The sequence below is a fragment of the Rhincodon typus genome, chromosome 7 (genome assembly GCF_021869965.1).
Source record: "Rhincodon typus isolate 14 chromosome 7, sRhiTyp1.1, whole genome shotgun sequence".
Lineage (NCBI taxonomy): Eukaryota > Metazoa > Chordata > Chondrichthyes > Orectolobiformes > Rhincodontidae > Rhincodon > Rhincodon typus.
The window spans coordinates 378,766-391,659 of record NC_063338.1 but is presented as its reverse complement, the minus strand read 5'-3'; positions in this window follow the sequence as shown (position 1 = coordinate 391,659).

Here is a 12,894-nt window from a genome sequence, read left to right as displayed (position 1 = left end):
TAGAAGCTGGAGAAAGTGAGAGACTTTCTGCCACCTTTGTCTATCACTATCTTTCTGTGTTTCTTTTTCTCCCTTTCTCTCTCTAACTCTTGGTCCTTCTCTCTCTCTCTAGGTCCCTGTCTCTGTTTCAGTCTCTCTCTCTCTCAAAGAGAACAGAGAACAAAGAAAATTACAGCACAGGAACAGGCCCTTCGGCCCTCCAAGCCTGCGCCGATCCAGATCCTCGATCTAAACCTGTCGCCTATTTTCCAAGGATCTGTATCCCTCTGCTCCCTGCCCATTTGTGTATCTGTCTAGATACATCTTAAATGACGCTATCGTGCCCACCTCTACTACCTCCGCTGGCAACGCGTTCCAGGCACCCACCACCCTCTGCGTAATGAACTTTCCACGCATATCTCCCTTAAACTTTTCCCCTCTTACCTTGAAATTGTGACCCCTAGTAATTGAGTCCCCCACTCTGGGAAAAAGTGTCTTGCTATCCACCTTGTATATTCCTCTCATGATTTTGTAGACCTCAATCAGGTCTCCCCTCAACCTCCGTCTTTCTAATGCAAATAATCCTAATCTACTCAACCTCTCTTCATAGCTAGCGCCCTCCATACCAAGCAACATCCTGGTGAACCTCCTCTGCACCCTCTCCAAAGCATCCACATCCTTTTGGTAATGTGGTGACCAGAACTGTACGCAGTATTCCAAATGTGGTCGAACCAAAGTCCTATACAACTGTAACATGACCTGCCAACTCTTGTACTCAATGCCCCCGTCCGATGAATAAAAGCACGCCATCAGCCTTCTTGACCACTCTATCGACCTGCGTTGCCACCTTCAGGGTACAATGGACTTGAACACCCAGATCTCTCTGTGCATCAATCTTCCCTAGGGCTTTTCCATTTACCGTATAGCTCGCTCTTGAATTGGATCTTCCAAAATGCATCACCTCGCATTTGCCTGGATTGAACTCCATCTGCCATTTCTGCACCCAACTCTCCAATCTGTCTATATTCTGCTGCATTCTCCAACAGTCCCCTTCACTATCTGCTACTCCACCAATCTTAGTGTCATCTGCAAACTTGCTAATCAGACCATCTGTACCTTCCTCCAGATCATTTATGTATATCACAAACAACAGTGGTTCAAACACAGATCCCTGTGGAACACCACTGGTCACAGTTCTCCATTTTGAGAAATTCCCTTCCACTACAACTCTTTGTCTCCTGTTGCCCAGCCAGTTCTCTATCCATCTAGCTAGTACACCCTGGACCCCATGCAACTTCACTTTCTCCATCAGCCTACCATGGGGAACCTTATCAAACGACTTACTGAAGTCCATGTATGTGACATCCGCAGCCCTTGCCTCATCTATCAACTTTGTCACTTCCTCAAAGAATTCTATGAAGTTGGTAAGACATGACCTTCCCTGCACAAAACCATGCTGCCTATCACTAATAAGCCCATTTTCTTCCAAATGTAAATAGATCCTATCCCTCAGTATTTTCTCCATCAGCTTCCCCACCACTGACGTCAGGCTCACCGGTCTATAATTACCTGGATTATCCTTACTACCCTTCTTAAACAAGGGGACAACATTAGCAATTCTCCAGTCCTCCAGGACCTCACCCGTGCTCAAGGATGCTGCAAAGATATCTGTTAAGGCCCCAACTATTTCCTCCCTCACTTCCCTCAGTAACCTGGGATAGATCCCATCCAGACCTGGGGACTTGTCCACCCTAATGCCTTTTAGAATACCCAACACTTCCCCCCTCCTTATGCCAACTTGACCTAGAGTAATCAAACATCTATCCCTAACCTCAACATCCGTCATGTCCCTCTCATCAGTGAATACCGAAGCAAAGTACTCATTAAGAATCTCACTCATTTTCTCTGACTCCTCGCATAACTTCCCTCCTTTGTCCTTGAGTGGGCCAACCCTTTCTCTAGTTACCCTCTTGCTCCTTATGTACGAATAAAAGGCTTTGGGATTTTCCTGAACCCTGTTTGCTAAAGATATTTCATGACCCCTTTTAGTCCTCTTAATTCCTCATTTCAGATTGGTCCTACTTTCCCGGTATTCTTCCAAAGCTTTGTCTGTTTTCAGTCACCTAGACCTTATGTATGCTTCCTTTTTCCTCTTTGCTAGTCTCACAATTTCACCTGTCATCCATGGTTCCCTAATCTTGCCCTTTCTATCCCTCATTTTCACAGGGACATGTCTGTCCTGCACTCTAGTCAACATCTCTTTAAAAGCCTCCCACATATCAAATGTGGATTTACCCTCAAACAGCTGCTCCCAATCCACATTCCCCAGCTCCTGCCGAATTTTGCTATAGTTGGCCTTCCCCCAATTTAGCACTCTTCCTTTAGGACCACTCTCGTCTTTGTACATTAGCTACTGCCCAAATATATCAGTTCACTCACCTTCCCAGAGCGCAATTCGACCGCTCCCACTCAGCTCCACTGCTGAAATGAAGAACTTACTTTCTGGCAGGCCCCTGGTCCTCACTCTCACCGCTCCCACAGCTGCTGCTGCAAAAAGTGGAGGCCGCTGATTGCACGAGGTAAGTTTTTAAGTGGGAAAATTACCTCCCGGCAGGCCCCTGTCAAAAGAAAGTCCCACCTTTTCCCTCTGTCTCTCCCTTGTTTTCACTTTCTCCATCTCTGTCTGGGTCTGTTTTTCTTTCTTGCCCCCTTTGTCTCAGAATCATCTTGGGCTGCAAAATATTTCTGTCTCCCCAATTTAAAATAACTATGTGGCACATTGTTGTCTGTGGGATTTTTTAAAAATACAACAACAAAATAAAGCCCGAGAGGATTGAAGAGTGGAGAAAGAGAGAACGAGAGAGAGAGAGACACAGAGAGACTGAAAGAGCGCCTTCCAGATCCTCCGTGAATTGAACTGATATGGTGAACCTGCATCTTATTGATGTGACTCTCAAATTATGTCATCCTGCCTGATACACATCTCTCATTACTCTGACATTATAACAAGTCTTTAAAAGATGGTTTAACATTGATTGTTCACTCTTTGGGGATTCCTGTCTGTCAGACACAGACTGAAGATTAACAAGTTTGTTTTAAATCTCAAGGCCCCCGGCTTCAATCCTGTTTTAAAACGACAGGGCAGCCATCCGACAGGACTCAGTTAACCAGAGGTTGCTAAAACCTAGGGTCCCACAGAGAAAATCAAACCTTGCGGTAATAAACAGAGACAACTCACTTGGGCCCCACAGGGTACAACCTGTCGAAAATGGGCCTCAGGATTGTGTACCCTCTAGAGGATGCTGCTGTTCAAAGGTCACCTTGTGCTAAACTCTCTCTGTCTTTGGGTCTTTAGTATGAACAACAATTCCTCAGGAGAAAAGAGATATGATGAGATAAAAGAGCAAGTAATTCTTTAGACAGACAGAGAGAGAGAGATGGCACACCAAAATCCCAGGGATTCCTCTGAGCAGGACACATACAATCCTTCAGAGACATCCAAATTTATTAATTACAGCTTGAGTTTACACGCTAGATCCTCTTAAAAACTTTATAAAATAATGACTTAGATAGAAACACTCACTGCCTGTAATGATGGCATTGTAGCAATTGCTGCACAGCAAGTTCCCACCTGCAACAACGTAGCAGCAGCCAGATAAGCTGGATTCTTTCTCCCTCTGTGATGCTGCTTGAAGTGTTAATTATTTGCTGTAACTCGAGAAACTAGCATTACTCTTATTTCACAATCTCAAATACCTCTCCTTGTCTCTCCTAATTCTCCGGCTTTCTTTTTCAAGCTTTTTTCTCTCTATCACACACTCTCCCTCGCTCCCCGCTGTGCACGCAAAGGTAGGAAGGTGCAGAACAGCGAGAGAGGAGATTGACTGTGTGTGTGTGTGTGTGTGTGTGTGTGAGAGAGAGAGAGAGAAAGAAAATCTAAAAATCCAAGCCCCTATAAACTGCATTGCGAAGCTCAGCCACTGGTCTCAATGTAAGGCACAGTGTGGGTGATTGATGCATGGCAAGCTCCAAGAAACAGCAGGTATAACAACTGCCAGGTTGCGTTTCATTCACACAGGTTAAAGGTTCAATTCTGGCTTCAAGATCACAAAAAGGACCAATCTCACTGTTTGACAAATTCAAAACACTTTCCCCTTTCTTCTCCGGTCTATCTCTCTCTCTCTCTGTTTGTCTCTCTCTCTCTCCGTGTGCTGTTTTTTTCTCTGTTTCTCAGATATAATCTTGCACACTGCAATCTTTATGTCACCTCCTAAAAGGCTGTAACATTGACGTTTGACAATATTGTGGTTTATAAACCAGGCATGTTACCGAGCATTTGCTGCAGGCAATTAATGCACAGTGAGATCCCACAGGTAGTCCCTTTGTACTCCAGAATGTGCTCAAATCTCACTTTACATTCAGCAAGAGGCTATGAATTTCTTTGGGACTCCTTTTCAAAATAGATCAACCCTGTCCCCCAGGATTTAATTTTGCAGATGGCACGTTCTGGAAAGAAGTGATTGGAGTTGGGCAGAGACAAAAGCTTGGAGGCCCTGCCTCCCTCTACCCACAGATCCTGCATCCCTTTCACAGCCCCATCTCCAAAGACACATCCTTCCCTCCCTCTCTCTCACTCTCTGTCTACCTTTGTGCTTTTTACCCCTTTGTCTCAAAAATTACCTTGTGCTGCAAAACATTTCCATCTCCCCACTTCAAGTAATGATGAGTCACATTGCTGTGTGTGGGATAGTTTATTTTTTGGAAAAAAAACAACAAAAGAAAAGTGGAGATTGGTAGGGAGAGGAGACAGAGAGAAAGAGAGAGAGACCCTCCCAGATCCTCAGTGAATTGAATTGAAATGGCCAACCTGTGTTTTATTGATGTGAATCTTATATTGTCCTGCTTGACACACATCGCACATCACTGTGACATTATAACAAGGGTTTAAAAGATGGTTTCATATTTAGGGTTTTAATTTCCTCTTTGGAATACTGAGGATTAATATGTTTGTGTCAAATTGTAAGGCCCCAGTTATTTTAACCCCAGCTTGAAAACTGTTTTAAAATGACAGGGCCGCAATCCGACAGGACCCAGTTAACCAGAGGCCAAGTCACCAGGGTCCCACAGAGGAAATTAAACCGTGGGGTAATAAAGAGACACAAGTTATGTGGGCATGACAGGGTGCAGCCTGTCGAACAGGCCTCAGGCCTCGGCACTGAGTCCCCTCTGGAGGATACTCTGGTTCAAATGTAACCTTGCCCCAAACTCTCTCTCTTTCTTTGGATCTTTAGAGTGAACAACAATTTCCTGCAAGAAAAGAGATGGAATTAGTTAAAATACAACACAAGAAAATCTTTGAGAGCTGGCATAGCAAGATCCCAGAGGTTCCTCTCTCAGTGAGACAAAATCTTTCAGCGACATGCAAACATATCAGTCACAAGTTGTGTTTTCATGCTGGATCCTTTCGAAAACTTTATTAAACAATGAGTTAGCTAATAAAAACACTCACTGCCCGCAATGATGGCTGCACAACAAGTTTCCACCCGCAACAAAGTAGCAGCAGCCAGATAAATCAGATTCATTATTCCTCTGTGATGCAGCTGAAGTGTTTATTATTTGCTGTAACTCTAGAAACTACCATTAAGTCTGTTTCACAATCTCAAAAATCTCTCCCTCTCTCTCCCAGTTCTCCTTTCTCTCATTTTCAAGTTTTACAGAGGATACACGTGTCAGTCAGAGATGTACACACATGTCCTTTTACAGGGATTAGAATGACAGAATTTACACCAGTTAACACAAAACAAGATAAATATTTGTCTCTCCTGGATTCAGAAGGACAGCCTTTCCATTCACTCCTGGTAAGTTCTTAGGCAGACTCAAATCAAACATCACAGCAAGATCTGATGGAGTCACTCACTTCACCAAGGCTTCAATGTCATTAGGCTTTGATGGGCTATGGTAAAAGGTTTGTCTGTTGTGTCGCTGGGAAAAGATCTCCAAGAATCTGTGACCGGGAGTGCAATGCGATCTTCTAAATGCTGACCTCACTTTAGGAGCTGTAATAAATGTGGAGGAGTCTGGAAATATGCCAAAGATCTAGCACTATCTGTGGAGAGACACAGATTTAATATTTCAGGTCAACATGAACTATTATCAAACCAGGATGACTGTGTTCGGATCTGGCACCACACCTGAGGAAGGACATACAGTCTTGGTCCTCTGGGAAGAGGACCATATATTTCTTTGCAATTATGTATGAAGACCAAGGGAAAATCATGAGTCATGGCCATTGCAGCACAGGAAGAGGGCATTAGGTTCTTTGGATCTTTGTAACACCATCCAGTCTCTCAATCGCCAGTTCTATCCCCAAAATCCTGCAAGGCTATTTCCATCAAGTCTTTGTTCGTTTTCCTTGATAAGCTCTTGGCCGTCTTCACAATCATCACCCTTGTAGGGCTTTTACCACTTGCTGCATCAAAAATATTTTTCTGACTTCACCTGTGCATCTCTTTCCCAAACCCTTATCTCTAGCTCCCTTCATCCTTGGACCATCACAGAATGGAAACAATGCTTTATTTCTCTACCTCTTCTAAACCTGTCAAAAACTCATACACTTGAAACACGGTGACTGGAACCAGACACTAGCTCTATCCTGAAGAGACCTTTTCCCTGGTTTTCTCCTCGATACCTCATTTTATGAGATTCAAAGTTCCATATGTTTTTACTAACAGCTCTTTCAATGTGTCCTGTAATGTTTCAAGATTTGTGCGCATCAATCTCCAGGTTCCTGTGTTGTATTCTTTGCACCTTTGCCATTATCTCTATATTTCTTCCCCATTCCTCCTCCCAAAAAGCAGTATCTTATTGTGAGTTCCAAAGATGTGTCATATTCAACTCAAAGCATGAACTCAGTTTCTGTCTTCACAAAGGCTGCCACAACTGCTGAGTTTTAAATCACCTTGCGTTTTAATCTCATTTGATGGACTTTAAAGATTAAATAATAAATCAATTAAAGATTTAATTGCATTCTTGGAGCTTGAATAAGGAAATAGAGTGAAATAGATGTGGTTTTCTCTACACTGGCGAGACGGAACACAGACCGGGTGATTGCTTTGTTGAACACCTATGTTCTATCGACATAAATGACCCTGAACTTCCTGTTGCCTGCTCCTTCAACACACCATATTCACTGGCCAACATCTCTATCTCAGGCTTGCTGCAGTGTTCCAGCGAAGCTCAATGCAAGCTGGAAGAACAGCATCTCATTTTCTGCTTAGGGACACTGCAGCCTTCCGATCTTGATATTGAGTTCAATAATTTTAGGGCCTCAGCACCTTCTCTCAGGTCCTCAGCCAAACTGCCACATAGTAGGCCTTGTTATCGCATTGGCTGCTACTGCAACCAACCATTGTCAGCTACTAACTGTCTTGATGAGCAGCTGTTGTTTCTCCCAGGCTGAACTTTACCCTTTGTTTTGTCTATCTGATTGTTGTTCTCTCTTTGTCTCTCTCCCCCCACCCCCTTCTCTCAGGCTCCTATTCCACCTATCGTTTACTCCTTACCCCTCTCCCGACCCCATCTTCAGCGTACATATCAACCTTTTCCAAGCTATAATCAGTTCTGAAGATGGGCCACTAGATCTGAAACATTGACTCAGCAGGTCTGACATCATCTGTGGAGAGAAAGCAGAGTACTTCCAACAATTTCAGTTTTTGTTTCTGATTTCAACCACCCACATTTTTTTTTATTTAGATGTGCAGCCATCCTGGACCAGGATACAGGAGGAGAGCATGTTGTTAGTTTGTCTCTTGGACTGTCAGGGATAGAAGTTCAAATATGCTCTGACAGGGCGTGAGAAAGGGAGGCTTTACACACAACAAACATGAACCAAAAGAAATATTTGTCTGGTCTGAATTTCAGCAGAACATTAGACAATAATTTTTTGACAGGAAACTGAAAATTAGACACTACATCAAGATCTGAGAGCTACTCACTTCATCAGGACCTGAATATTATTGGGCTTGTAGTGTGAGCATTGAATTTCAGCTCATTTCCACACATTGTGCAAAAATTTCTTCTTCAAGTTCCACTTTTATAGATCTTGCCCAAAATCTTAAACCTGCTTTGGAATGGAAAATTGTGAGAAGAAAGCAGAAAACAACAGGCTGAGCTTCGGTCATTGAGAAGCAGTTAGTGGCTATGGTCATCATCACTCAGATTCACTTTGTAATTCCAGATTTATGAATTGAATTTAAATTCCACTATGATTTGTGTCCCTTCAGCAGCAGTTTGGGCAACTGTATTATTAGCCTGGTCCCCGATAACCTCAGTGCATTTAAGACTGAGAGGGACAGTCACCTGACAAGGAGAACAGTTGAGGCTATCAGCTAATATGGAGATGTTCAGTCAGCAGAAGAAACCTCAATGGGGCAGAGGTTTGCTGTCATGGACAAGATAAGCACTGAGAAAGCATGATGGGAGATAAGAAACTGGAGAGGTGTGACTTGAGATACAGCCAAGAAGGAAAGTAGAGGCAGTTCAGCCCCAGTGGACTAGCAGAAGGCAAAGAAGCACAGGGGCAGCTGATTGGATGATCAGAATCACAGAAACCAAGAAGTCCACAAGCTCACATTTGGGATATGAAGGAGACAGGAGAATGAGAGCCCTTCATAAGCAACTAACTTGAGTTTGAGGTATGAAAGAAAGTGATAAAATTAGGGGCCGCAAGATGACCCAGTGGTTAGTGCTGCTGCCTCACAGAATGCATCCTAATTTCAGGCTACCGCCTGTGTAGGGTTTGCATGTTCTCCCCATGTCTGCGTGGGCTTCTGCTGGGTGCTCTAGTTTCCTCCCACAGTCCAAAGATATGTAAATTAGGTGCATTGGCCATGCTCAATCGCCCACAGTGTTTAGGGATGTGTAGGTTCGGTTCATTACCATAAGAAATGCAGGGTTACAGGGATAAGGTAGTGGGATGGGTCTGGGTGGGATGCTCTTTGGAGGGTCAGTGTGGACTCGAAAGGCCTGCTTCCACACTGTAGGGATTCTATTCTATAATGAATGCAACGTTCACACATTGATTGGCATTTTATGCAGAATATTAGCCCCTAAAACTGGGCTGGAGTTTTTAACATCAGTAAAAACAGTTCTCAACAAACACTGTTCAGTCCTTTATGTGAAAAACAGAAAAATCCAATCAGTGCAGTTGTGAACTTGTGAACTCGCTCGTGTCTGAGCAGGTTGTTTGACTGAATGACCCTCTTTCCACACTCCATGTAGGTGAACAGCCTCTCCCTAGTGTGAATGCACTGGTGTGTCAGCAGGTTGTTTGACTGAGTAAATCCCTTCCCACAATCCAAGCAGCTGAACGGTTATCTCCACAGTGTAAGCTCGCTTGTGTACATTGAGTTGAGATGATTTCCAAACTCAGACCCACAATTAGATCACCTCAATGGTCTCTCTTCTGTGCGAACATGTTGATGCGATACCAGTTCCCCAGGACGTTTATAGCATTTCCCACAGCCCAGGCACTTAAAAAGGCTCTCCTCAGTGTGAACTCACTGGTGTTCCAGTGGGTGGGATAATTGAATGAAACCCTTCCCACACACAGAGCAGGTGAATGGCTTCTCTACAGTGTGAAGTCGCTGGTGATCTAGAAGATTGGATAACTGAGTGAATCCCTTCCCACACTTGGAGGAGGTAAATGGCCTCTCCCTTACAGTGATCTCGCTGGTGTTTCAGTAGTCTGGATGATTGTGAAAATCCTTTTCCACAGATGGAGCACGTAAATGCCCTCTCATCGGTATGACTGCGCCAATGGGTTTCCAGGTCAGATAGCTAATTGAATCCCTTCCCAGAGTCCCCACATCTCCACGGTTTCTCCCCAGTGTGACTGCACTTGTGCTCTGACAGGCCAGCGGGTACACACACACACACACACGTGTACAGTTTTGCCCCATTGTGGTGCTATATCCTTCCATGTTTAAAATCCAATGACATTCATGTTACGATTCTTTGGATGACTGTCACATCCTCACGTGATGGTGTGTTTGAGTTTCCAGACTGTAAATACTCCCTTTTTTAATGTCCTAAAAAAACTGATTGAAAATAGGAAGATGGGAGCGACGGAGAACAGCTGAAAATACAAGGATATTTTGTGAAATTAAGCAGAACGACTCTGTAATTTGTGAGGCAGGCATGAAGAAAATGTGAACATGAAAGCTGCTGGATTGGACTGCTGGATCTCATCATTACCGTGATCACATGTGCCCCACACGGTTACTCGGTGTAATCTCAGTTTATCAGTTGCTGAAACTCTCATTCCTTCCTTTGTTACCACGAGACTTAACTCTGTCATGCCAAATACCAGCATGACACTATTATATGTCTTTAAAGCTACATTCTGAAAGATATATCCTAAATTACTAAAAACAAAAATGGCTTCCGGGAGTCCTGAAATGTCTTTCTCTAAGAGAAAGTTGAAAAATCAACTAGCGGACAAATGAGTTTAAATCCAGCTTCGTGCAATGAAGTGAGGCTAATTAACAACTAGTTGTGAAAGAACCTTAAGTAAAAAGCAACCACAGTATAATAGAATGTTTTCAAACTTCATGGAACAATGCAGTTCAAGAGAGAGATACAGAGGGGGTCGGGCTGTGGGGATTTAAATAAAGCGTAGACAAGGATGGGCATTTTGGTCAAAGAAACGATTGCAGTTCTGAAGAAGGATGATGTTTAAGAAGAAACATCAAATGAGACTAAGAGTTGAGTGAAGGACCAAAAATAGAGCAGTCACATTGCTGGAAGAGTGCTATAGAGCCCGAAACAGCAGAGGGAAAGAATGGGGCTAATATGCTGCTTATCTCTGAATAATGATAAAACAATAGGGCAGTAATAGCAGGTGATTTTCATGACCCTAATATTAAATGGATTATTTTAGTGTGAAAGGAAATGAGGGAGCAGAATTCTTGAAGTGCATCCAAGAGAATTTTTTTGGTCGGTATATAGCAAGGCCAATAAGGGAGGAACTAGCATAAGGACTCGGTACTGTTTTGCAATTTTCACTAGATTAAGGTGCAAGATTAGACGATTGGAGCACAATAATATTGGACTTGGTTTAAAAAGGAACAAGGGATAGACAGAATAAGTGCAGGCCAGTCAGTGTAATTTTGATCGTGGGCCAATCATTTGAATCAATTCAGAGAAAGAATAAACTGTTAGTTAGAAAAGGATGGATTACTCCGTGGATTACTAGTCAACATAAATTTGTTAAGTGTCTGAATAATTTGATTGAATTTCTTGAAGAAGTAACAAAGGATTGGTAAGAGTCGTGCAGTTGGCACGATGTACGTGGATTTCAGCAAGGCTTTGATGAAGTTTCTCATGGCAAACAGATTTCCACATTTTCAAAACCTGCACTACAGCTGTTAAAGATCACAGAAGCTCAAGATGTGGAAGAATGAGAAGGAAGGAATGGGAATGAGTGCTGCTTTCACCAACATGGCAATGACGCATGCGCTATAATCTCCCGGCGCCTGTTTTCGGAGTTGGCTCCGGCTCGAGTAAAACCTTCCCATTTGGGCTTTGACCCACTTTCCCTTTAACCGATACGACAATACAATCCTGCTCCGCTCACCCCGCGGTTTATTTATCCGCCGACAGAAATTTCCAGCCACTTCAGCCACACACCGGGCAAGCTAGTGATTGACCGGCACGTCTAGACCAATAGAAAGGGGGAGAAGGTTCCGCCTTCAAACCAATCGGAATGAATGAGGGGAGATAGTAGGAACTGCAGATGCTGGAGAATCCGAGACAACAAGGTGCCGGGCTGGATGAACACAGCAGGCCAATCTGCTCCTATGATGCTGCTTGGCCTGCTGTGTTCATCCAGCCCTGCACCTTGTTGTCTCGGAATGAATGAGGGATAGTTTCTGATACGCTGCGGACCGGTGAAGGGGAAGGTTCAGAGAATTCCCTGCAGTGTGAAAACAGGCCATTCAGAGCATTGAGACCCAACTTCCTACCCTATCCCTGTAATCCTACAGTTCCCATAACTAATGCACTTAGCCAGCATATCCCTGAACAGTATGGGCAATTAATCATGGCTAATCCACCTACCCAGAACATCTTATGACTGTGGGAGGAAAGCAGAGCACCACACAGACATAAAGAGAATGTGTAACCGCCACACAGACAGTTGCTCAAGGCTGGTATCAAATCAGGGTCCCTGGCAATGTGAGGCAGCAGTACTAATCAATGAGCAACCCTACTGCCCTCTGTCACTCCGTCCTTAGAACAAAACAGATCATAAAGGAGTAACTCAAAGACTATGTCCTGTCATGTGATTTTTCCCAACAAACAACAATGATAGCTCTGGTGGAACACGCAACATCAGTGAGCTGGTTATTGCTGAGTGAGTACTGCCTGATGGAATGGCTCAACATTTGTATCAATTTGGTCATGCAGAGTAAGATTAATTGGTGGGGTTGGATTTGTCCTGCTTTTGTGGAATTGACATAGCTGGGCTTTTTTTTACATTTACTGTATCAATCTAAGTTTTGTAGTGCATCAGAACAGCTAGGTGGGAGAAAAGCAGAAACTAAATGAGATCATGATCTATCATTTTGTTCACTTTTGTTTGTCATCCCCTTCACAAAACCATGCTGAGATTGCTTGATTCTATAATATATTTCTAAATGCTCTGTTATTCCAACTTTAATAATAGACTCCAACAGACTCTAACATTTTCCCAATGGCAGCACATGTTGTGAAATTGACCTGAATTAATCTGGTAATTTGTGGGGCTGGACACTCAGAAAAGGTGACTATGAAAGCTACCAATTGTCATAAAAACCCAACTGATTTAGTGTCCTACCTACTAACCTCATCCCGCCCCCTTGACCTGTCCGTCCTCCC